Source organism: Canis lupus, chromosome 32 (genome assembly GCF_003254725.2).
Source record: "Canis lupus dingo isolate Sandy chromosome 32, ASM325472v2, whole genome shotgun sequence".
NCBI lineage: Eukaryota > Metazoa > Chordata > Mammalia > Carnivora > Canidae > Canis > Canis lupus.
In genome coordinates this window covers 5,605,539-5,629,820 of record NC_064274.1, presented here as the reverse complement: position 1 = coordinate 5,629,820, position 24,282 = coordinate 5,605,539, and the positions used below count along the sequence as shown (strand labels likewise).

Genomic DNA, 24,282 nt, shown 5'->3' with positions numbered 1-24,282 from the left:
GGCTCCATACACCGGGAGCCCGATGTGGGACTCGATCCCAGGACCCCGGGATCACGCCCTGGGCCAAAGGCAGGTGCTAAACTGCTGAGCCACCCAGGCGTCCCAGTATCATTTTTCTTTTACAGAATGTGGGAAGTAATTGGACATCTTCTGCAAGGGAAGATGTAATGAGAACTAGACTTTGGGGGGGTTAATCAGGCAGCATTGTGCATGTGTGCATTGAGTGGGGGCGTGAATCAGAAAGAGACTTGAAATGAAAGAGGGACACCCAGAAGGCATCTGATATCCAGTGAATAGAAAAGCAGTCCTGAATCAGGGCAGTCAGAGTGAATGCAAAGCCCAGAGAAGCTGCGAAAGATCCCCATGAGGCAGAATAGTAGGAAAGGAATTCCCAATTGTGTAGATGGGAGACCGAGACAGAAATAAAAATCAAAGTTCCTATGGTTTGCAGCCTAATCTCTGGTGGGGGTAGGGTGGTTAGATATAGAGTGGGCATTGACTTCAGATGACCCCAGCTTCAAAGTCTGGCCTGATACTTAACAGCTATGAAGCTTTGGGTAGGTTACTTTACCTCTCTGAGCTTCATTTGTCCAATCTGTAAGTGAAATATAATCCTAACTTGCAGGATTAAATACAATAATAATGTTCAGACACAGACAATGCTCTCAATAGCTTTTTGTGGTGATTATTATAGTTCTATGGAAGATGAACTGGCTTGGGGCATGCATTTGAAGTAACTGTAGGACATCCAGAGACAGGTGTCAGGTAGCCAATCCCAAAGGTGGGAGCCTTAGATGAGCCTCTAAATCAATTAATATTATTAACATTTTATTATAGGACATCCAAAGGGAGATGTTAAGTAGATAATCAGGAAGATAGGAGCCTCACATTTGCCCCTATATTAATTCATAATAACAACGTATTAACATTTATTTTTGAGCATTTACTTTGCTAAACATTTGACAGGCTTTAGCTCCGTTAGCCCTCACAGCAAGCCTATAAGGAAGATATGGTTGTCAGGACTGTTTTACAATGCAAAAACTGAGATTTAGTCGACTCAATTTAGCCCAGCCTATACAGCTAATGAGAGGCAGAACTTGAATTCAGGTCTCCCTGACTCCGAAGTCCATACCCTTTAACATTCAAGGTTTGGAGTGGCAAACTGGAGGTGGCACAGAATTTGGTTTGAGAACTCTAACTCCCCCTGCCCAAGCACCCACAGGCACAACCCACACCACCACGGTGTCTGGCCCTGATTCTCCTGTTGTGCTCATGAAGAAGTGAGGTCAGCCTGAAGGGAACCACCCCGCCCTCCTGAGCAACTCCCTTTTTGTGGATTGGAGCAGATTTTGTTGGTTCTGCTCAGATACCAGTCACTCTGCCTAATCATAATCACAATCACAGACAGCTCTTTGGTTCTGGAAAGGTAGTCTCACAGTCCTTCCAGGTTTACTATTGCATCTCTCTGGAGATAATTTTGACCAGCCTCCCTGGGGCTGGGAGCCAATCCCATGGAAATAACACCAACCCAGGAAGACCAGAGTCAGGTTCACTGTGGGCCTCCACCATTTGCTACCTGTGTCTTGGAGCAAGCCCCTATCCTTCTGGGGCCTCTTTTTCTTCCTTTTTTGCAAAGCAGAGATAATGACCCAGGCTCAGATCAAACAATCAGGAAACGAAGGCATCTGTAGAAGGAATCACTATGGAAATATCAGCTGTTTTCTGTGGCATCGCTGGGTGCCAGCAATGGGTCCCAGGAGCCAGCTGGAAGAATGAGGAAAATCAGGGCTCTTAGCCCCCAGAAGATGTCAAAGTCTAGAGCCACAAAGCGCTTCCAAGGGAAACATCTTGCCTGACCCTGTAATCGGACTACCTTAAACTTTTGTAAGACCCATTTTAACTCCTCTTTTGTTTCCCAAGTGCAGCCATCCTGAGTCATTTTTCACTCAAGAAAAAGTGTCACATTCCCAATTCTGCTCCTTCTATTTTGATGTTAATTTTAGCATTACCTGTGTGGATTGCTGGGTTTTGATCCAAAACAAGCCCGGCTTGGAATAGAACAGAGGCAGCTCTCTGACTCACTTACCAGTTTAAAAATCAAGCATGTTAATAGCTTTGCCATTTCTCAGTGAACGGATTCTGGCAACAAAGCCTACTGTGGTGTTCTGTCCTAATAATTTTCTGTATGAGGATCTGACAAATTGGCTTTCAAAAATCCATGGCACAGAGATGGCATTTGCCAGCTAGTCTTTGGGAAGAATTTGATATTATCAGAAGAAAGCATAATGCAAATTGTCCCATGGGTAAGTCAGGGGAGCTTGACTTGGCTTTTTATTCCAAGTCAATCCCTTTAAAATATTAACTCATCCCAGTGAGCAAAGACCTGCCTTTTTCTGAACACTCACTTCTCACTTACACTGTCTCACAAGCAGGCATTTTCTTGTTTTTCTTTTCTTTTCTTTTCTTTTTTTCTTTCTTTTCATGTACGATCTGGCCTGTCTAAGGAGACACCAAAATGCCAGAGCAGTCGAGCGAATAATCGGCATTTACTCTGGGCTCTGCCGCATTTTCGAACCAGAAGGACTACAGAGTTGAATGAGTGGGGGTCTCTCTGCATGTGGCTTTGTGCAGCAGGCCTGCCAAGCATTACTATTCCAGCCCTTAAACCTGTGCCAGACTGTTAATGTCTTAATGCTTATTCAAGTGTCAGGGAGTGCTGGCAGATGTCAGGGAGAATGGGAGGCTGTCAATAAGGAAATTACTTACATTCACAGGGTGATTGCTGCAGTCTGTCAGGTAGAGGTTTGAAAAGAAGGAAGCAGAGAAAAAAAAAAAAGAAGGTGGCAGCAAACAGCTTCGGGGGAGGGTCCTTTATATATGTATATAAATTGTTTAAAGATATCTTATTTTCCTTTTATTTCTAGAGCTAAACTCCAGATACAGCAGTCATAGGTCAATAACTAAACAAGAGATCATTTTCTGTTTCTGGAGACTTCCAACAAGAAGAGCTATGTGACGGGGGCCTTTTGTTTTTGACACATGACAAATAATTTAGGTTCTTTCCTGAGCGGCAGGAGTCTGTGCTCTGGTCGTTGGGAAACACATATGATTTTCCATACTTCATATATTTCACTCAACAACTACTCACTACCTGCCATGTGCTAAGTGTGGTAAATAATAGTGACTGTGCACAGGAAATATATTTTAAAACTCATTCTTTACATTCAAGGGAGGAAAAAGCATCCTCTTTGCTGTGTGACTTAAAGGTTAAGAATTGGAACTCGGTAGTATCCCACCCAGGCAGATTTAACAGCGCCTGCCTGCTTCCTTGCCTGTGTGACTGGGGGGCGTTGAGGATGCGAGCTTGCAGGCAATGTGGCCTTCAAAAGCTTCTCTTAGTTCTGGATTTGCCATGGTGATTCTATTTATTGCATACTTATGCATGAAAAGCTCTTCTCCTGTCTCATTTCTTTACTGGTCTTTACACACACCCCCACCTCATTCCTCCATGTACATATGTGTGTATGCTTGGAAGGGGGGCAGAAACACGGTTGGCATTTGTCAGTGTTCAGATACACGGGGAAAAGCACACATGTAGTTACCAAACTTGCCTTTTAAAAGAAAGGTCAGGACCCCCAGAATCACCCTGGAAGCATGAGATACCTCGAGTGTTTGTCCCCGATAATGAGAAAAACACCATTGCATTTGGAAGGAGCATGGCAATCCCATTTGCAGTTAATGGTGGCTTTTGGGGGCTGCCTGTACTTAATGCCCCATATCTCCTATTTAACATAGCCCCCTTTACGATTTTAGAATTTCTCCCAGAAGGAACAGAAGAGAGGAAGTCAGGCACATATGTTAGTGGCTTCTAGACTACCTAAGGGAAAGCAAATATTTTACTGATGGAAACTCCAGGAATATAGGAACTGAGGGCAAAGAACTTTCCCCCAGAGCACCTGAGTCAGTTGAACTCCCCGAAAGATACTGCCTCCAGGACTGGACTCCGTGGGAACCAAACCAGCCAGCTTCAAGGGCAGGGCTGCTACAGTCCAGATCTGGAGCCTGGACAGGAGATGGCCCTGGTCCAACCTCATGGGTCCCACTCTCCACTGCCCTTCCTGGGCGCCACAGTGCCTCTCCCTGCCCCCAGATGAAGTGGTGTGGAGTTGGGATTCCGGGTCAGAGCATGCTCCTGTGCACAGCGGACAGCCTCCCTGCCGGTTGGGCTGTGTACTCAGGATTGCCAGGATACTACCTCCAGCAGCTTCACGCTAGTTGTGGATGAGGCTCCAGGCCTTTTGAAGTGTCCCCTGACCCTTTGAAGTCCTCTCCCCAAGGGGGCAGAGGCAAATTTCTGTCTGAAAAATGTGGTATCCCTGAGCTCCTCCCAGAGGGATTCTTCTTGGGACAGCTCACATCTCAGGAAGCAGGAAATAAATTTCTATCAACTTTCCTTCTTTTCCTTGCTAAGCTGAAGCACAGAGTCATCAGGCTGGAAGCTCTCTGTGGCCCACATAATAGCTTTGAAACATCTTTCCTTGTGAGACCTGGAGGTTCTCCACCTGCGGGTAAGGTCCTTCCCTTACCCACCCAGGTGAAGTCATTCCAACCCTTTTTCCTAAGTGCTGCAATATTAAGCTCTGGGTAAAAGAGCATGCAAATCAATCAATCAATCAATCAATCAATCCAATGACTAGTGCTGAAAGAAATACTTAAAACCACAGAAAAATATGCTCTCAGCCAGACATAAGCAATATCATGACAAAATCCTGAGGCGTCAGAAAAACAAGAACAAAACATTAGGCTTCCTGTATGCGTTTATTTTCCCGTTTGGCTACTTTCAATATACTGCTCATTTAACTGAAGCACTCTATTTTTTTTTTTTTAATTAAAATCCATAGCATTTTCTTTTTGTATTTCTTTTTTTTAAAGATTTTTTTTAGGGATGCCTGGGTGGCTCAGCAGTTCAGCGCCTGCCTTCGGCCCAGGGCGTAATCCTGGAGTCCCGGGATCGAGTCCCACATCGGGCTCCTTGCATGGAGCCTGCTTCTCCCTCTGCCTTGTCTCTGCCTCTCTCTGTGTGTCTCTCATGAATAAATAAATAAAATCTTAAAAAAAAAAATAAATAAAGTTTTTTTTAAAAAATGATTTTATTTATTTATTTGAAAGAAAAAGTGAGAGAGAGTGAGCAAGCGTGAACGAGGAAGGGCAGAAGGAGAGGGAGAAGCAGACTCTCAGCTAAGCAGGTTGCCGGGTCCCAGGACTCCAGGATCAGGACCTGAGCCAAAGGCAGAAAGACGCTTAATGGACTGAGCCCCCAGGCACCCGCATAGCATTTTTTCGAATTATTTTCTTTTTCTTCTCGTTCCTTTCCACTTTTACAATTGCTAAGTTTATTGTTCTAAATCTTTTTATTTCCTGTATCCTGTTCTCTAAGTGCATATGGGTCATGGAGTAATGAGAAAATTAAAAATAACAAGAACAGTAGCTATCATTAATTAAATAGTTACTAAGTGCTGGGATAACATCTCAAACCATTGCCCCCATGTTAGAGGTGAGGATTAAGGTTTAGAAATGTTAAACAACTCAAGGTCTCTTGTTTTGTAATCCCAGCTCAAAGACCAAAGTTCCTAAGGGCCTGCCCTCCACTAGGACAGATACCTCTTTAAATATTCATATAATTGGGATCCCTGGATGGCTCAGCAGGTTAGAGCCTGCCTTTAGCCCAGGGCCTGATCCTGGAGTCCAGGGATTGAGTCCCACATCAGGTTCCCCGCATGGAGCCTGCTTCTGCTCTCTCTCTCTCTCTCTCATGAATAAATAAATAAAGTCTTTAAAATAAAATGAAATTCTTAATAAAAAATATTCATATAATCTTATAACATCTTATACATTTCCTTCATATTTCTTATGAAAGTTTGTAATTTTACATTTTTTGTGTCAATATTTGATAAATATTTCTCCCCCTTGGACTCTCAGTTGGAAGATTGCAGAAACCACATCATTTTTCCTATTACTCAGCCTGATATATAGTAGGATTATAACACATATTGAATGAATGAATATTGGAATGACTTAATGAATAAATTCATTCTTATCTGTCCAACTCCAAGAATCGAGGGTTTTAGTGTAGGCAGCAAGATTGCTATTTTAATGAAGTCCTAGGTGACAAAATATGCAAAGTGCTATATAATATGCAACATTAAGTCCTGCTGGCTGAACTGTCTGGGTTTAAGCCGCAGGTCCAATGGTGGCTTTTTCAGGCTGTTTGATCTTGGGCAAGTTACTTGACCTCTCTGTTCCCATCTCCTCTCTGTGTTTCAGTTTCCTCATTTGCAAATTGGAGATAATAATAGAGCTCACTTTATATGGTTATGAGCATTAAATGAATGTGTAACCTCTCAGTAGAGTACACTTTACTTAGAAAGTTCTGTATGTGTATTAGATATTATCACTACTCAGGAATTTACTTAGTGCAGAAAAAAAAAAATACCCCAGGCTAATTTCATTCAGAGTCCTATGTGATAGTATTTATTATTCATTGACTCAAACCCCTTGTTCTGGTCCTTCTTAAAGGAGGATCTCAAAGCAGTGGCCGCAGGTTTTTCACTCTCAAGCAGAAAACACCCATCGTGAGTCCATCTGAAGATTTCTAGTAATCTTTCACCCCAAAGGTTCAGAAAGAAAATATTTAACAAAGATGTTATTTTTAAATTTTGAGCATACATTATAAATATATATATTTAAATACCTACTATTCTCCCATTGGGCCCACATCCTCCACAATCATCAGTAATGATGGAATGAGGCAGAGTGGTCAAGGGCCAACCCAGAGGCCCTCAGTCTCAGATTTCATCTCTGCCCAGCGCCTTATTGGCCAGCAGTCATTAATTATTTCTTGTCCTGTTTGCTCAACTGGAAGATGGAGAGGAGTTTAGATTGTTGTAATGGTTAAATGAGGTAAAGTTCTGCTAAGACCCTGCTAATAATTCAGAAATGCTTAGTAAAAATGGGTTTCCTGTTAACTCCTGCCTTCTTATTTTTCTTTTTATAACTACTCAACCAGAACTTAACCAATACTCTGCTATCCTTCTGTGTCTTCTCTGATCATTTTTTCACTGTTTCTCCAGCCTTTCTATGACCAGCATCATCAAGTGGCCTTTGGTCCCTTCTCATTTTCCAGGTATCCTCACGACTCAAAGTAATAGAAGTGGAGTAGTAGAAGAGAGGGACATTCAAGCAAAACATCTGAGTGAGAATTTGTCTCTAGTTCTGCTTCCAACTAGCTACTTGACTTCTTTAACCTTTCTGGGTTTCTTTGTGCTCATCTGTAAAAGTGAGACTTAATTCTCCATGATGTATATATTTTGAAATCATGTTCTCCTTCCTCTGCCCTATCTGTTCATATCTATGTCATAACAGCAGTCACAATAGCACTATTTTCAATTTACACTTTTCAAAGTCTTTCCTATTTGTGTATTATTTGGTCACTATATCAAAATTGTGAGGTATTCCAGTTAGGCTATCCCCATTTCCAGATAAGAAAATTGAGCTGAGATAGAGGAGGATGTATGACTTGGCAACATCATAAAGATCCTAGAACCCAGACATATTTTACTGTGGCATGTCTGACTTTTCTGGTACACATGTCGTATGGATGGCATTGGGCGAAGTGCTAACAATACAGCAACAGTCCCTCACGTTTTTATAATAGAATACACACACAAAGACAACTGATAACTGAAAGTCATAGATGGAAGAGCCAAATTAATAAACCACAATTCCTTTTCCTCTTACTGTCTGTGAAAAAAGAATCCCCTTTTCTTAGATGGAATTCCCCTGTCATTGTGGGAGGTAGCCTCATCTCTCGTGGACTCCATGAAGAGCTCCATGAGAGAAAGAGATTAATTTCACTTTGACATCATTACTTCAACTTCATGTAAGCACTAGCCTTGGGATGGATGCTTTCAACACTGCTCTGTTTGGGCTTTAGCTCTAAATAGTGCACATTTTAATGTATTCTAAAATTTTGAAATTTTGTACAGAAACAAAAATCAAAGTTGGAAATTACCTTGGTAACTTTTCTTCTGAATCCAAGTTTTAGGTCTGGGTGTATGAAAGCATGCAGAGTTTCAGTTTCATTTTTAGTGAAATGGAGACATAGGATTTCCTCTGAAATTGTACAACTAGAATAAGAGCTACAAGAATATCTGGGTTATTTTCTTTTTTTAAACTGTATTTTCCTAGGACTTTTGGTAAGGCTTTTAAGGAATATTTAAGTTTTTGAATATATCATATATTCACACAGTTTAAACATGATAAAGTGTGAAAAGGTGCCTGTTGTGTGAGAAGTTTCCTTCCTGTCTGTCCCTCTTGCTGTGTTCTATCTACCTAGTTCCCATCTCCTCTCCAAATAGCTAACCACCTATCAGTTCCTAGTTTATCTACATGCAGATTTTTTTTCACGTAAGAAATAATACAGTGCTTTCTTGTTTTATCCTTTATAAAAGGATATTTTTTATTCTTTTTTTTTTAATTTTTATTTATTTATGATAGTCACAGAGAGAGAGAGAGGCAGAGACACAGGCAGAGGGAGAAGCAGGCTCCATGCACTGGGAGCCCGACGTGGGATTCGATCCCGGGTCTCCAGGATCGCGCCCTGGGCCAAAGGCAGGCGCCAAACCGCTGCGCCACCCAGGGATCCCTATAAAAGGATATTATGGCATACACTACATAATAGCTTCTTTCACTAAGTAGTTTGTGAGCATTCCTATCAGTACATAGTTTCCTCATTATTTTCTATTATACTTGCAACCTGTTGGATTCTGTGAATGTGTCAGAACTTACTTATCCAGTTCTCTAATGATGGACAGTTAGTTGCTTCTGATCTTTTACTTGAGGAAATGAATGGCTTTGTTCATGTGTTATTTCGCATAATGAATGGAGTGTATCTTTAGGATGATTTTCCTTGGCTGCTATTGGTGGATCCAAAGGTATGTGTTTTTGTAATTCTCCACAATAGTGGATTTTTATTAATTTGATGCATTAAAGAAAAAGATAGTTTGGTATAGTTTTCATTTACATTTCTGTTGTATTGAGTCACACTGAGCATTTTTCCTCTGTGTAAAAGCCTTTTCAGATACAAGCTCGTGTGTTCAATCCTTTGCTGAGTTTCTCTTGGTTGTTGATGATTTTCACTTAGTGCAAGTACACAAAGAAGTGTATATTTACTATTTTCAAAGTTTGCTACGGGATAGGCTTCTCTTTTAGGAGAAAAGTGACCATTCTTATCTCCTTTGTATTTGAAGTTGCAGATGGTTGGTTTTGGCAAACCCTAACAAGTCATGCATCTTTTTATTCCATTTTTAAAGATTCGGCCAAAGTTGAATTTGAACAAATAGAAATATAGCTATACCCAAACTCCTTCTCTTTTCACTGCGTCCCTCCATATGATTGAGATTTGTTTAATGTATTTTGAAAGAAACAATTACAACCAAGACAAACCCCCAGTCTTTCTTTCTCCATAAGTAATTTTAGAATCATTTCACCAGTCCTTATAATAAGAACTGGAAGAACTGATTATGTGAAAAGAAAAAGAATGGAATTATCTGCAACAGAATCAATCTAACAGCATAGCTAAATGATTGTTCTTTTCTCCTCTCTTAGATGTTTGAAAATGATTATTTTCCTATTGGTATATAGTTTTCAGAAATTTGAAAAGTAGTGTCATGTTCTGATTTGGCCGAACATGCTATAAAATTAACCTATGGCTTCATAGTGCACTAATTAGAAGAAAAGGAAAAGCTAGAGTATGAAAGGGGGATGAGGTTGCCTATACACTGAATATTAATGAACTGATTGATTCAGCATGTATTATTGAGCAGCTATTATGAGCCAGGCATTCTACTGGACACTGAGAATGTGTATTAGTAAATAAGAAGGGCATGCCCCTTGCTTTCTCAGAGCTGGTATTCTAAACCAGCCCCTCTCCACCCTGATTACAATGAGAATCACTTGGGGAAGCTTCACAACAATCCAATGAATGGGTTCCTGACAAGAAACTCTAAGGGTGCAAGTTGGGAACAAAGACTTTTAACACTCCCCAGATAACTCTAAGTGAAGCTAGAGTGGAAAACCACCGGTGTAGCCATACACCAGAGATGCCTATAAAGTCACAAAGTATTATGAAGAGGAAATGGTCATGGAAATTATGATATGATGTAATATGAACTATACCGCATCCACTTTGAAGCCTTTTTGGCACAATGTTTAACTTAAAAAGCAATAAAGCCTTAAGACCAGCATTCCAATTTAAAGATAACTTGGCAGATAGAAGAACAAGTTAAATGGCACCTCCAGGAAAAACATTGGACAAATCCAGATTGTGGTGTTTTCTCCAAGATGAATGAGCTGGTTTCTTAAAAAAAAGGCAATGTCAAGAAAAGCAGAGAGGGCTGGGACTGAGGTGGAGACTGATATAGATTAACAGAGAATAAAGAAACGACCACCAAATATAACACCTTAATTATATCCTTATTCAAAAAAATTTTGAACAAGGGAATAATTTGGGGGGACAATTTAGAAACTTAAATATTTAAATATATAGTAGAAATTAGATAATATTAGTTAATATGGTTACCTTTTCATAGGTGCTTAAACATTATGTATAAGAATGTCCTTATTTTTAGGAGATGCATGCTCCTAAGTATGTAAGGGTATTAGCAGCTTTCAAGTGGTTTTTCAACAACAGTAAATGAAAGCACAGGTATAGATAAGCAAATCTCGTCATACGTTTTTAAGGAGTTTGAAAGAGGCTGAGGTATTAAAGATGAGAGAAGCTGCTGCATAGTGATGATAATTATGCTTAATTAACTACCATTTATTAAATTTTATGTGCTAGATACTGTACTAATTACCTTCTACATATGATATTAGTTCATTTTTAAAACAAGCATCATTATTATTTTAATTTTACAAATGAGAAAACTGAAGCTTGTAATAAGTAAACAACTTAAATTCACACTGAGCCAGAATTTGAACCAAGTTCCTGTTTCCATTGTGGGTGATCTTGATTATTAGGCTGCATTGCCCTGCCTCCAAACTGTGCTGTAACTACTTATGTGACAATGGAAAGCACACAAACTATGGCCTTACTTCCTTTGCAAGAGTTATTATAATGCAAATCCATCTAATGTTTATTTGTCTGCTCCATGAACTGTGTCCTCTTTGTCATACAAAGACCATAGTTAGGCCTACCTGGGTCTAAATCTTGGATCTGTCATTTATTGGACATCTGTTCTTAGGCAAGTTTTTAAAAACTGCCTTCAGTTTCAAGTTCCTCTTCTAAGAACTGAACCCTTTTTATAGGATTATTATATAGATTAAATAAATTTATAGATAAAGCACTTAGCACAATCCATGGCATGTAGCAAATGCTTTACTAAATGTTAGTCACCCATCCCCCACCTTTTAAAAAAATTTAATTTGAATTTCTACAAATGACTCCTGCTTATACAGAAAAACACCTGATGTTCAAAGTGATTGCCAATGGTGGATCTTCCAACTACCGACTTGCTGGCATCAGGGACCATGGCTTTGAATCCCTAAAACTCACAACAGGAGAACTCAGCTAGTATTCACAAATATGTCTTTGTTAGTATTAAATCATCAGTATGATAGTCATTATGATTCATTTATTAAGATTGTGAGTTTATTAGACCTCTGCCTTCTTTTAATTAGTAACACCACGACCAACCCACCGATAGAGGCTGGTCATCATAAAGCTGAAAACTTAAACCCGTGAGCTCTATCTGTCCTCAGCTTAGGTGGCTGAGCACCTAACATCTTCTGAGCTAAAACATAAACACACGGCAAAGGAAAGCGCTTCAGAAATCTCTCTTGGAGCCAGCAGGCACAGAATTGGTTCAGAATCATCCTTACCTGAAACCTACAGGTGTTCCATGGCCCATAGGATCTGCAACTCCATCTACTTTATGAAAGACTGGTTGACAAAAGGGGAATATTTTAGGGGCAGTGAGTTTAGGGAACTACATAGTAGATCAAATGACAGCAATGTTTTTACTGATTTATTCGATAGATATCGAACACATACTATACACCAAGTATTGCTATGCCCACTGGTGTTATAGATGAGGTCTTTGTTCATGTGTACTTTTTATTCTAATTATTCTATAGAAATTTTTATTCCAAATTTAATTCTAGTAGCAATTACATAAATGGATAAAGGGCATAATTTTAGAGATTGATAATAGGATCCTAAGGTTTCCTTGAAGGGCCTCTTCATTCTTAGGAATGACCTAGAACTAACCTATACTGGCAATATTCATGACTGACTCCTTGTCCTGCAGGTCTTACTTCAAGAGACGCCTTCCTTGACCCCCTCTGAGAAGGGCCTCACAGCTGTTCTCCATCCCAGTAATGATCACCATCTGTGATGATTGGTTATTTATTTATTTCCCTGTTTTAAGTCTGTCTTGTCCAGCTGGAGGGAAGCCCCATGACAGACAGCAGGAACCTTGTCTGTTTTGTTCTCATTGGGCTCCCAATGCCTATTCCAGGGCCTGGCCCATGGAAGTTTCTTAGTAAATATCTGTGGAATTAGGGCAACCAACCATCCCAATTTGCCTGGAGCTGAAGATCTTTCCAAGACATATGGTTTTCAGGGCTAAAACGAGCACAGTCCCATGTGAATTGGAACGGTTAGGTCACCCTACATGGAATGCATATCTTTTGGGTAAGAAACGAATCCTAGACGTTCCATTATTGAAGCTAAATCTCAGGTCTTATTACATCAGACCCAGAGCAGAGGTATCACTATGCCATGATATATTTACTGGTAGTTACTGCCTCTAGTATAGCCTGAGCCTCAGGGAAAAGTGAAAGTAGATGCCCAGGGACTCTTTGAAACATCACAATCACTATAATGTAGACATTGAATTCCAGGAAAACTGATAATGTCAGTGGAGTTGGGTCAAGTCTATCACTTCTGATCCTCTTTGAGCCTCTTGACTGGCTGCTGAGATATCCAGATGGAACTAGTTTAAAAACTGACAAAATCTTAATATGAAGTAGCTTTTGACAGCAATAAAAGCCCTCTGACATCAGGTCATCCAATCTCTCATTTTACAGTTGAGGAAACTCAGAATCTGAGTGTTAACTTCCTTAGCGGAGAGCCAAGTTTTAATTTTTTTAAAAAGATTTTATTTATTTATTCATGAGAGACACAGAAAGAGGCAGAGAGAGATACAGGCTCCATGCAGGAGACTGATGCAGGACTCGACCCCAGGACTCTAGGATCACGCCCCGGACCAAAGGCAGGTGCTAAACCGCTGAGCCACCCAGGGATCCCCAAGAGCCAAGTTTTATAAGATCTTTATTCGTTCCCACACAGACCAGGGTCCCTTTCAAATACTGGTCACTGCTCTTGCTCTCTAGGTGAGAAGATGTGTCCCTTCTATTGTTTGCTCTCAACTGGCTGTCTTGTTTTGAATTTCTTTCCTCATTTTGTGTGCTCTGGAACAAGTTCTGCTAGCCTTTTTTGCAATATATATTTCAATATACTGGTCATTTCTCCTCAGAAGAATTTCTGTGTAACAGGTTCAAATATTCCCTTATGCCCTAGAAACTTATGTAAAAATGTCTAGAGCCTAACAGACCTCTTACTTGTCAGATGAGATGTTCCTAGAACTTATGTCATTGAGATACACTTTAAAGGACTGGTTCCAGCATTATATATGGGCTTTTCCTTACCGAGGGAAAGACACAGATCAAAATTTACCTTCAAATCTTTATTTTGTTTTTGTTGTGAATCAGAAAATGGCAATATGTTCGCCATTAGCCTTAATGTGAGAGTCGGGGCAGGGCTAACCCAAATCGCATCTATTTAGAGATATTTTCAAAACGGTATGTCCTAGTTCAACTATTTTGGGAAAAAAAATACAAATTGTTGTTAGTATTTTGGAAGTTAGAAAGTTTGGATTCACAACTGCCTTTTGTAATATCTGGTGTTTAACTTTTAACTTAGGAAAGAAGTGCATTTCAAGATGAGTTTATGAGTTCTTAAGAAACACAAAAAAACAACTTAAGACTAATGTTTTATTTATCTGGGGAAACTGTATTCAGACTGAGACATTTTATTTGACCCTCTGTTATAAATGTCATGCTGTAAAAAAAATAAATAAATAAATAAATAAATGTCATGCTGAGAGAGGTATGAAGTTCATACCTTCATAAAGAAGGCCTTGTTCTTTCTCAGGCTTATTTCCTTACAAGCTTTCTCTTAGGAGATAATCTCTTTTAAATCATTGACCAATAGTCTGGACTAGAGAATTCCACTCTTCCTCCAATCTCCCCAAACTCCACTTCTACAAGCAACAGTCATGTTGCTTCCACCCCATTGACTCATCCGAACACATTCCAAACATATACTTTGGCTTACTCAATAGACCTGACGTAAATGGGCCATTCCATGAAAAAGGAGACATGTCCATATATTCAGCCTCCATTTTCCTTTGGTTCTTGACCACTCTTCAGAGACAGCTAATTGGAGACAATTAGGTGAATAATTGTAGATTCTAAAATTATCCCTAGATAATTCCAGGCCCTGGAAATGTTAATCACATGCTAGTAGTGTTAGTCTGTTCTTAGATTTGACTTTAAAGACAGTCTCAGTCAAGAATCAAATCTCTTTTGTGTGTATATTCACCATATGCATCACTCTGAGAGGGGATACATGAGATCACATCAAAAAGCAAGAGGAAGTTAATTTTGATAAACTATGTGAGATGTATAACATTCTTTTATGAACTTTTCACATATTATATTTTTCTATGGTGAGACCAAATAAAACTCTCTGCACTTCTGATTGACAGTCATACTTTATGAATGTGATTAATCAGAGAGCAGAACAAGGTAAAACAATAACTTCACCAGTATAGACTGCCTTAGAATATAAGCTCTAATATTTAAGTTTAAGGTTATATGGTATAGCTATATGAAAATTCCAGCTATAGTTATAAAAATGTTTTTTTTGAGAAATTTTCAAAATAAAAAAGTATAAAAACTTGTGTGCCCAGCACCCACAAATGATAATCATGAATATTTTGTCATATCTGCTTTATGTCTTTTCTACGAAAGAAATCAAACACTATACAAAAAATTGAAGGCCCTTTTGCCTTCACCCCTGTTCTTTCTAATTGACTAGTAAAATACAGTTAAACTATATGATCTACTCCATTTGTTTTTGTGTAGTAAATATATATTTAGTATTATGTTTTCTATAGCAATATCTAAACGTATATACAGAAATGGTGGTTTTCTCAGCACCTGTGTGGCTCAGTCAGTTAAGCATCTGCCTTTGGCTCAGGTCATGATCCCAGGGTCCTGGAGCCCTGCATCAGCTCCCTGATTAGTGGGAGAGCCTGCTTCTCCCTCTGGCTCTGCCCCTCCCACTCCCCCACCCCCTACTTGTGCTCTCTCTTGGGTTCACTCTCTCTCTCAAAATAAAATCTTAAAAAAAAAAAAAAAAAGCTGGTTTTCCTATTGAAATAATATTATTGGAGTGTCAAAATAAATATTTGGATATTTTACAAAATTAAATTTCACAGGATTATCTAGAAATCACAACAATGCTGTAATATTTTTAAAAAATGATATAGTCTTGTGAAAATCAATTGTTTTAGTAGATGAAAGAGAAAATACATTAGGTATATTAGGTATATGTTTTCATGATGATAACAGTAAATGCTTATTAGAGACGCTCTTTGATCAGCATAATTTCTTGAATATACTTTGTGATGTCTGATGAATACACCATGGTTATTTTAATGATAAAGCAACTAAGGATTTACTATTTTACTGCCTTGAATATTAAATAAGATAAATGGTATTAGCAACATCTAGAGAATTCTCCTTTATCATTTCATTAAGAAATATTTACTATCTTGGGCAGCCCCGGTGGCGCAGCGGTTTAGAGCCGCCTGCAGCCCAGGGCGTGATCCTGGAGACCCTGGATCAAGTCCCACGTCAGGCTCCCTGCATGGAGCCTGCTTCTCCCTCTGCCTGTGTCTCTGCCTCTCATTCTCTCTCTGTGTTTCTATGAATAAATTAATAAAATCTTTAAAAAGATAAAAATAAAATAAAATAAAAAAAGAGAAATATTTAATATCTTGAGAATATTTGTCATCAGTATTTGAAAACAAATTGTACCTTCTACAATGTCAAAGTAGCTCCGTAGATGTCACCTCTGCAAAAGTAATTAGGAAATAAAATCATGTAGTTTTTAAAGTTTTAGGCTTATCATTCAGGCTCTTTGACTTGCATAACTTTACTATTTATCTTGTTGGATGGCCTTGGAAAGATCATTTAATCTCTCTAGAATTCAATCTCCTTTCAAAAATGCCTTGGTTGGTGACATGGGGGTGGGGAGAGATTAAAAGATATATTTTTTTAAGATTTTATTTATTTATTCATGGGAGACACACACACACACACACACACACACACACACACAAACACAGAGAATGGCAGAGACACAGGCAGAGGGAGAAGCAGGCTCCATGCAAGGAGCCCGATGTGGGACTTGATTCCGGGTCTCCAGGATCACACCCCGGCTACAGGCATCACTAAACCGCTGCGCCAGGGCTGCCCCTAAAAGAGATGTTATTAATATTTCTACTAGTTCTAAAATTTTATTATTCTATTATTCATTTTCTCCCTTCCCCCTTCCCACTTAATGTTCTAGGACATAGATTGGTAATTAGTCAAAATTGTGGGATCTTCTAGCAAAGTAATCAGACTTAACATTAAAGGCTATGAGAATTTGAAACAAAAACTTTCCTTAATTCATTATAAGATCAACTTGTTCACAAGAAAGCAGACAAAAACTACTAGAAAGAGAAAATGGAAATAGAGAAATACATTTATTTATATTTATATTTATACATTTATATTACTATTTGTAATAAAGATTTTATAGGATGAATACTTATCTGAACAAATGCATGTTAAACAAAGTTGAATTTACATTCAAAACAACATTACATCTTGTCAAAATGATGCATGTTTAAGGTTATGAAATATTTCTTTGTGTAGAAAAAAATAAGTCACTGTGCATTATACAACCAATGAAGATGATAGCCTTATGATCAGGCCAAGTTATATTGTTTCTCAATATCAATTTCCCTCCTGGGGATATTACAAATAATTACTTTGTATGAGTAAATAAGAAGTGGCAAATGAGTGAAACAGTAAGGCTGATAAAGGAAAAATAATAACTTTGCCTTTCAACAGTTCTTATCTAGGATAAATGAAGATCCTTTTTTTTTTTTTTTTTTTTTTTTTTTTTACATCTCCCTAGGGGATTTTGAAAACCTACTATATCTGTTGTGGAATTTCCTAAGAGGTCATTACATTCTTTTGTACAACTTAAGGTCTGAGAGATAAAAAGTGATGGTGATCAAAGATCACATGGGTCTATGGAAGAGACTTCCCCAGAGTTATCTTTTTGAGTCAGTTCCTTTGTCCTTACAGTATCTTCTTAATAAGTTTAAATGAAACACTATCTGTAATATTTCTCAGAGATCCCAGGAAGGGAAAATAAATGCCTCTGTAATGACAACTGTCAGAATTAAATGACCTTCACAGACCCAATGATCTCCCTAAATGAGATAGCGGGTGTAAAAAAAAATGTAAACTATAATAAATGTTTGGAATTATTATTGAGATGACCATTCCAAGACTGACTCAATCATGTGTTTCATCACAAAAATTCCTTCTAAATGGCAGGACTATAAAGGTGTTCATGCAACTGGGCAGGGACATGTGGTCTTCAATATCTAAATCTTCACGTCCTGCCTTCATCATCCTTCTTTCAGGTTCCAGAAAAATGCACACAGGTCAATGCCAAACATACACACTTTTCATACTATGAAATTCCAACGTGGTTCCCTAGTGAGCTAGGTTAGCCCATAGAATTCCTTTCACTCAAGGTAGAAGTAGGAAGAGGGCATGGTACCAATGCATGCCAAGCAGCCTCCTTCAGCCTTTCACTCTAGCCTTTCACATCTTGCACAGTAACTCATCTTAACCGTTTGCAGCCCTGTGAGAGAGTCCAAAGAGAGGGGATCCCCAAAAATGAGTCCTGTGGTTCCAAAATACTTGTCTTGACTTAGCCATGCCACTATAATATTTCCTCATTCTGTGTGAAACGGGTGGTAATGGGGATGGAATAGCTATATTTCATAGTAACAGACCTTGCTTAGGAACTGTTAAGTAATTTTCTCAAAATTGCATTTGATGATTTTTCAGGTTTTTGCTTTATAAAACTCTCATGTATCTTTTGGTAAAATACAAGACAGGCAAGATACATCATACATAGTGGGTTTGTCTTCCTTGGCCTTGAAAGTGAAAAGGCCACAGTCATGGTCTAGATTGACTGTTGATAAGTAGTGTCATCAGCCACCTTGTTTTCTTACCTGGATAAGCTCAGATTAAAATGCCTTATTCTTAAACTGTTCATCTCCATGTTGCAGAGTGACACTGAGAAAACAAATGAAAGAGAAAATGTCAAAGTCAAATGTCCAAAATGTTTTGGAGAGTTATTTGGCCATTTCACATGACCTTTTAGGATCCAGAGAGAGGGAATTCAATGCTGGAAAAGGCTGCTATTCCACCTTGGATATCTTTAATGTTTTTCTTACACCAAAGCTGTGATCTGTTCCCTCATTTTTTCCACTCTTTAGTCCTATTTTGTGCTCTGGAGACTTATTCCTCTTTTACAAGACATTTTTTTTTTTACATATTTGTTTTTTGTTTTGTTTTTTTGTTTTTTAGTTTTTACATATTTGAAGGCAGTTATGCTTTGTGAGATTTTCATTTAAAGTTCAAGTGTTTTAAGAAAACCATAAACCAGGGCTCCTGAGTTGCTCAGTGAGTGAAGAGTCTGACTCTTAATTTTAGCTCAGGTCATCTTCTCAGGAGCTGGGCTCCATGCTCAGTCCAGAGTCTGCTTGAGTTTCTCTCCCTTGGCTCCTCCTGCTCTATCTCTTGCGCGCACGTGCTCTCTCTCTCTCAAATAAATATATCTTTTTTAAAAAAGAAAATAATAAACCATGAATAATAATGAACTTGTGTCTTAGACAAATAATACATATTGCTTTCCAATGAAAACAACTCTAGCTTAAATGCATATATCTACTAGTTTTAATAGCAATGTCTTATACATGTAAAATGAGTCAAATTAATGGTATATTTTTTCAGACATTATTTCATAAATCTTACAGCTAGTAATTAAAATCCATTTTATAGAGTAGAAAGACTGGAGCACTGGAATCAGAGAGGTATAGGTTTAATTTATGGCTTCTTCAGCTGTGTGGTCATGGCAAGTTAACTTACCTTCCTATGCATCATTCCTTCATCTCAGAAGTGAAGAAAAGAATACCTACCTATCAGAGTTTTGGCAAGGATCAAAGATAATATAAGTAAAATAGTAACACAAATAGGGTGGAATACTCAACAGAAGGTAAAAGGAGCGAATAACATCAACATATATCAAGCTGGATAGATGAGCAAAGTCAACCGTTGGAGGGAACACACTGAGAAACAGAATAAGATGGATGGTACAACAACATTTAGGTCAATGTACTCATGTGGTACTCACATAAAACAATACCATCATTGCTCATGAAAGGCAGATTGCAAAACACACATTACATACATTGTGAAAGAGTAAATGGCTTTGGAATGGTGAAAACTAGGATTTTAGAGGGGAAATGAAAGAGACCAATGATAAAAAAACAAATATATTAAAATAATAAACATTTTTAAAAGGGTGTTGGACATGAATGCACAGTTTTGTGCACTTGAGATCCAAGAGGAAAGGAAGATAAAATAATGTTTAGCACAGGGCCTCCCATATAGTTGAAGCATCATGCAAGAGGCCATTTTTATTGTTTGAGTATCCTACTTAGCAGGGCTTTATTTGCATCAGTGTGACTGGTATTATTGAGCTCACCAATGTTTATAGGGATAAGACTGAGTCAATGGAGTCAAAAGACCAGAAAGAAATTATGGGAAGTAGAAAATGGAAAAAAAGCTTTTTTTAAGTCATAAGAGCTTTTATTTATGGAGTGCTTACCATTAACCGGGCATTAATTAAGTCAACCAATTCATATTTATTGATATTTATTGAGTGCTTATTGTGTTAGACACTGTCCTAGACATGGGAAATACAGCAGGAAATCAACCACTGCAGCGACAACAACAAACCATGCTGTTACGGAGCTTACATTCCAGCCAGGGGAGAGAGGCAATAATAACTAAAATATACAATATGTTATGGTGGTAAATTCTATAGAAGAAACAATGTAAGGAGGGAAGGATGCTGTGCAGTGGGGGTCAGGGAAAGCTTCCCTGAGAGACATTGCTCCAAACCTACTTCATGTAGTATCTCCTTTAATGATTCTTCCCAACCTGCTGCGAAGAAGTTACGTTTATAAACTATGATTGCTATTTTCACCTGAGCAAACCTGGGCTTAGGGTCCTTGGGTATTTCCTGTAAAGTCTGATAACTGGCCAAGGGATAGGATAGGATTAGAGTTTGGGCCACCTAGCTCTGGAGCTGACCCTGTATGTATCACCTCTCATACAGGGAGCTGGGAGGAGCTGTGGGGAATCCACCAAAGTGGGACCAGGAATGTGGTTTGGTAAAACATTAAATCAATACTATCATAGTGTCCATTTTATATCTTGAGAATCTAAAATAAACATCTTTTGTTTTTGGTGAGAAAAAAACTTAAAACAGGGCAAAATCTCCTGGGGTGGTGGGTGTATCCAGAGGTTATAAAGGATATATCAAATATTTCCACCTGCTTTACATCAACCCCTTTAATTAATTGCTACAGACCCAGGAACCTCAATCTTGTGCCTGGTTCACACAACCTCAAATGGCTTGTTTGTTACAGAATCGGGATGGAGGAAACACCCAGCACAAGTGCAATAGCCAGGCTGGGCAGCCAGAGCCTCTGTGCCTCTCCGCATGGGCAACTCCCACCAAGCCTTTTGGGCTGCATGGCTTCTTTTTTAAACTGCAGAGAGGCTCAGAGTGAATTACTGATTTGAGGAGACCCATTTGCAGAAGCAAAGGAGTGAGTAAAATTAAAGGGGGAGCAGTGAAAGGAGGTCCAGATGAAGAAAATGAGGGGAGGAATTAGGTAAGAATTGGCAAGGTGAACTTCAAGATGACCACGTCCAGACTAGGAAGGAAGAGGGAGAGAAGGAGGATGGAGCAGGGTCACACACACGGAAAAGTTCCTCTAGCCCAGTAATCCTAATGATAGTCCTAGAAGGCAGGTATGAATAGTGTTGTTTTTTATATATGGGAAAACTGAAGCTCAGGAAAGATACTTCACTTACTCAAGGTCATGTAGCTAGCTAGCAAGAGAGTCTCCCAATGCTTCAGTTTTGTTTTGTTTTTTTTTTCTTTCCATGGGTCTCTTTCTTCCCTTGTTTCCATCGTTTCGTCCCTTCAGTCTCCTTTATTTGTACAAGGTGAAGCATTGAGGTTTTTACCCTTTTTCTAAAATAGTTATCGAGTATCCAATGACAGGCTATGCGGTTACCATGACAACACGGCCTTTACTGAGGACTGGCCTCCCGGCCTTGCCTCCAGAATCCTATTTCAGCGTCCTTTGTGGAACTTGTAACAGCCGCAATTTTGTATTTTGTCTGGGTGACCCTTTGCTTAACGTTTGTCCTCCCCTAGACTGGCTGCAAGCTTCAGAAGAGCAGGGACCCGGGATCCCCGGGGTGGTGCAGCGGTTTGGCGCCTGCCTTTGGCCCAGGGTGCGCGATCCTGGAGACCCGGGATCGAATCCCACGTCGGGCTCCCGGTGCATGGAGCCTGCTTCTCCCTCTGCCTGTGTGACTATCATAAATAAGTAAAAATTAAAAAAAGAAAAAAAAAAAAAAAAAAAAAAAAAAGGAAGAGCAGGGACCTGCCTACTTTCGCCTGGAGCGTGCCCCCAGCGTTTTGCACAGCGCCCTAGCATTCGAGCTCGGCATAAATACCTGCTAAGCAAATGTTCTTGTGGTTTCAGCAAGCTCCTCAAAGTGCACGGACGGTAACCTTTAGCGCATAATTACGTTAATAGATACTGTGTAACGAGTCGGGCCGGTATTTACAGGTAGTACACAGGGAAATGAACACACACACACACACACACACACACGCGACTGCACAAACAGCCTCGGGCAGGCGGACTCAGAAAGAAACGAAGCGCACGCCCTCGGAGCGGGCCGAGCCCACCCACGCACCCACCCACCCAGCGGGGAGCGCACCCGGGCTCCCGCGGCGCCCAGAGCCCGGAGTCCTGCGGCGCGGGGGCGGGGGCGGGGCGGGGGCGGGGCGGGGGCGGGGCCCGGGCGCGAGCTGCGCCCCGATTGGCCCGCGCCTGCCGGCAGGGGCGGGGCCGGCGGCGGGAGGCGGGCACTCGGGGCGGAGGCGGTGCGGCGCGGCGGAGGCCGTAGTTCCAGCATAAACAAGGCGCCCGACTGGCCGGGCGGATTTTTTTTTTTTCCTTCTTCTTCTTCTCTTCCGAGCGCGCGCTGTAGCTCCCGGTGCTCCGGTCGCGCTGGTGGGCGCGCGGCAAGCCGCCGGGGAGCCGAGGAGCCGGGGCCCCTCTGCAGGTGGGTTGCTCCTGGGCCGGCGCCTCCCGGAGGGGCGGGAGCGGGGCGCGGGGGCGGGCGGCCGGGCTGCCCTGTGCGCTCTCGCGGACGGTGCCGGAGCTGCGCCCCGAGCGCGCGCCGCTCTCCGGCGCCCCGGCTGCAGGCTGCGCCTCCAAGAGGCGGGAGAATCGGGGCGACCAGATGCTCTCCCGCAAGAGCGGGGGAGCGAGGGAGCCCCCAGCCTGGCGGCCGAGGACACCTGGGGCTGCCCCGGGAGCCGCGCGGGGGCCAACAGGTGCGGGGCCGAGCCGCCGCGGCCCGGGCGGGGACCGGCTTGGGTCGTGCTTTGCATCTCTCGCCCCGGTCCCGCAGCCAGGCCTTCGGGTTGAAATCTTGGTAGTGTTTGAGGATCTGCCTGAGTTCTAACCGCATCCTTCCTTCCTCCATCCCCTTTTCTGTGCGCTGTTAGGTTGTTTCCTTCTACAACTTGGCTCGTTTTCGCGGGTGTTGGGGGTGGGGAGGGGATTGTGTGTTGTTGAGGTGAGTGTCCTATAATCCAAGATCTGATTCTTAGGAAAGGACAGGAAACAGATGTCATGTGCTTGCCGTTGACTGACGAGGTGAGGTTTGTTCATCCCTCCGTCCACTTGGCGGATTTGGGACGCACCGAGGCTCCTGGCTTTGGCCGGAGCTCAGGTGAGTCGCCTCGAGACGCCTGGCTCGGATTTAATAGCATGAGCCCAAGTACCTGGGAGCCTGCGGCACCTGGTTGGTATAAGAGAGGCTCCACTTCCTAGGGGGAACCCCGGGAACAACTTCAGTGCTGAACAAGAAAAGGAGGGGGGACCTGGGGGCTGGTGTCTACACACCCGTGTGTGTGTCCCCGCATCCACACACCACTGGAGCATTGCTTGAGCATTGTTTCGCACCTTAACCCCAACCCAATTGACGCAGTTCAGGCTAACGCAAGGTAGCTAAGTCCCCTGACAGTGCAGAGGGTGGTCCAAGTGATGTAAATAGCAGGAGGAGGTCTCTAGGGAGCGACTTTCTCTCCGAATGTCGATGTGCCCATCTTCGCTGATTGATTCGGTGGATACAGTGTGTATAGATGAATATGCACACAAATTTGTGTATGTGTGTTTGGGCGAACACGTCTCCAAGGAGTCCTTCGTCAGCAGCACCATGTGACAGCGGTCAGGAACTGCTGGTGTGCGTAGATCTATATTTAGCCCTGGATGATCTCCAAAGGGGGAGGGAGGGTCTCTGAACTGGGTGCATAAAGAGGAAGAGCCTAGGGATCAGGGTGTTGCACTCTTGAATAATGTCTTGGTACAGTCAGACTCAGATGGGGTGAATAATTTATTCTTCCCTCCTGAAAACAGCAGCCAGAGCTTGGCATGTGATAGCTATGTCTCAATTTAAAACATGGTTGGACCTCTGTTAATAAAACCTATGCGAAGAAACAAGGAGGTTGCAATTAACCAGAATCTATGCCTGATTGGAGATTTGGGAGGAATATAACTGGTTAGATGAGGTTTAGGGCAAATATAGAATTGATTTTCAAAAAAATAAAAATTTTTGGCTGTTGAGATTCTCATA

General features: G+C 40.9%; 1 protein-coding gene across 11 annotated transcripts in view; it reads left to right on the top strand.

The window, feature by feature from the left end:
- RASGEF1B (RasGEF domain family member 1B) overlaps positions 1–24,282 on the top strand; it is a 547,852-nt gene that overhangs the window by 481,550 nt on the left and 42,020 nt on the right. The window contains exon 1 of one of the 11 annotated variants that reach the window (XM_025426408.3): positions 22,511–22,704. The exons of 9 other annotated variants lie outside the window; for them this stretch is intronic. The gene's annotated coding sequence lies outside the window, so the exon portion shown is untranslated. Of the gene's footprint in view, positions 1–22,510; positions 22,705–22,829; positions 22,979–24,282 lie in introns of those variants that run through there. One more of the 11 variants, XM_025426415.3, reaches the window with a different exon arrangement.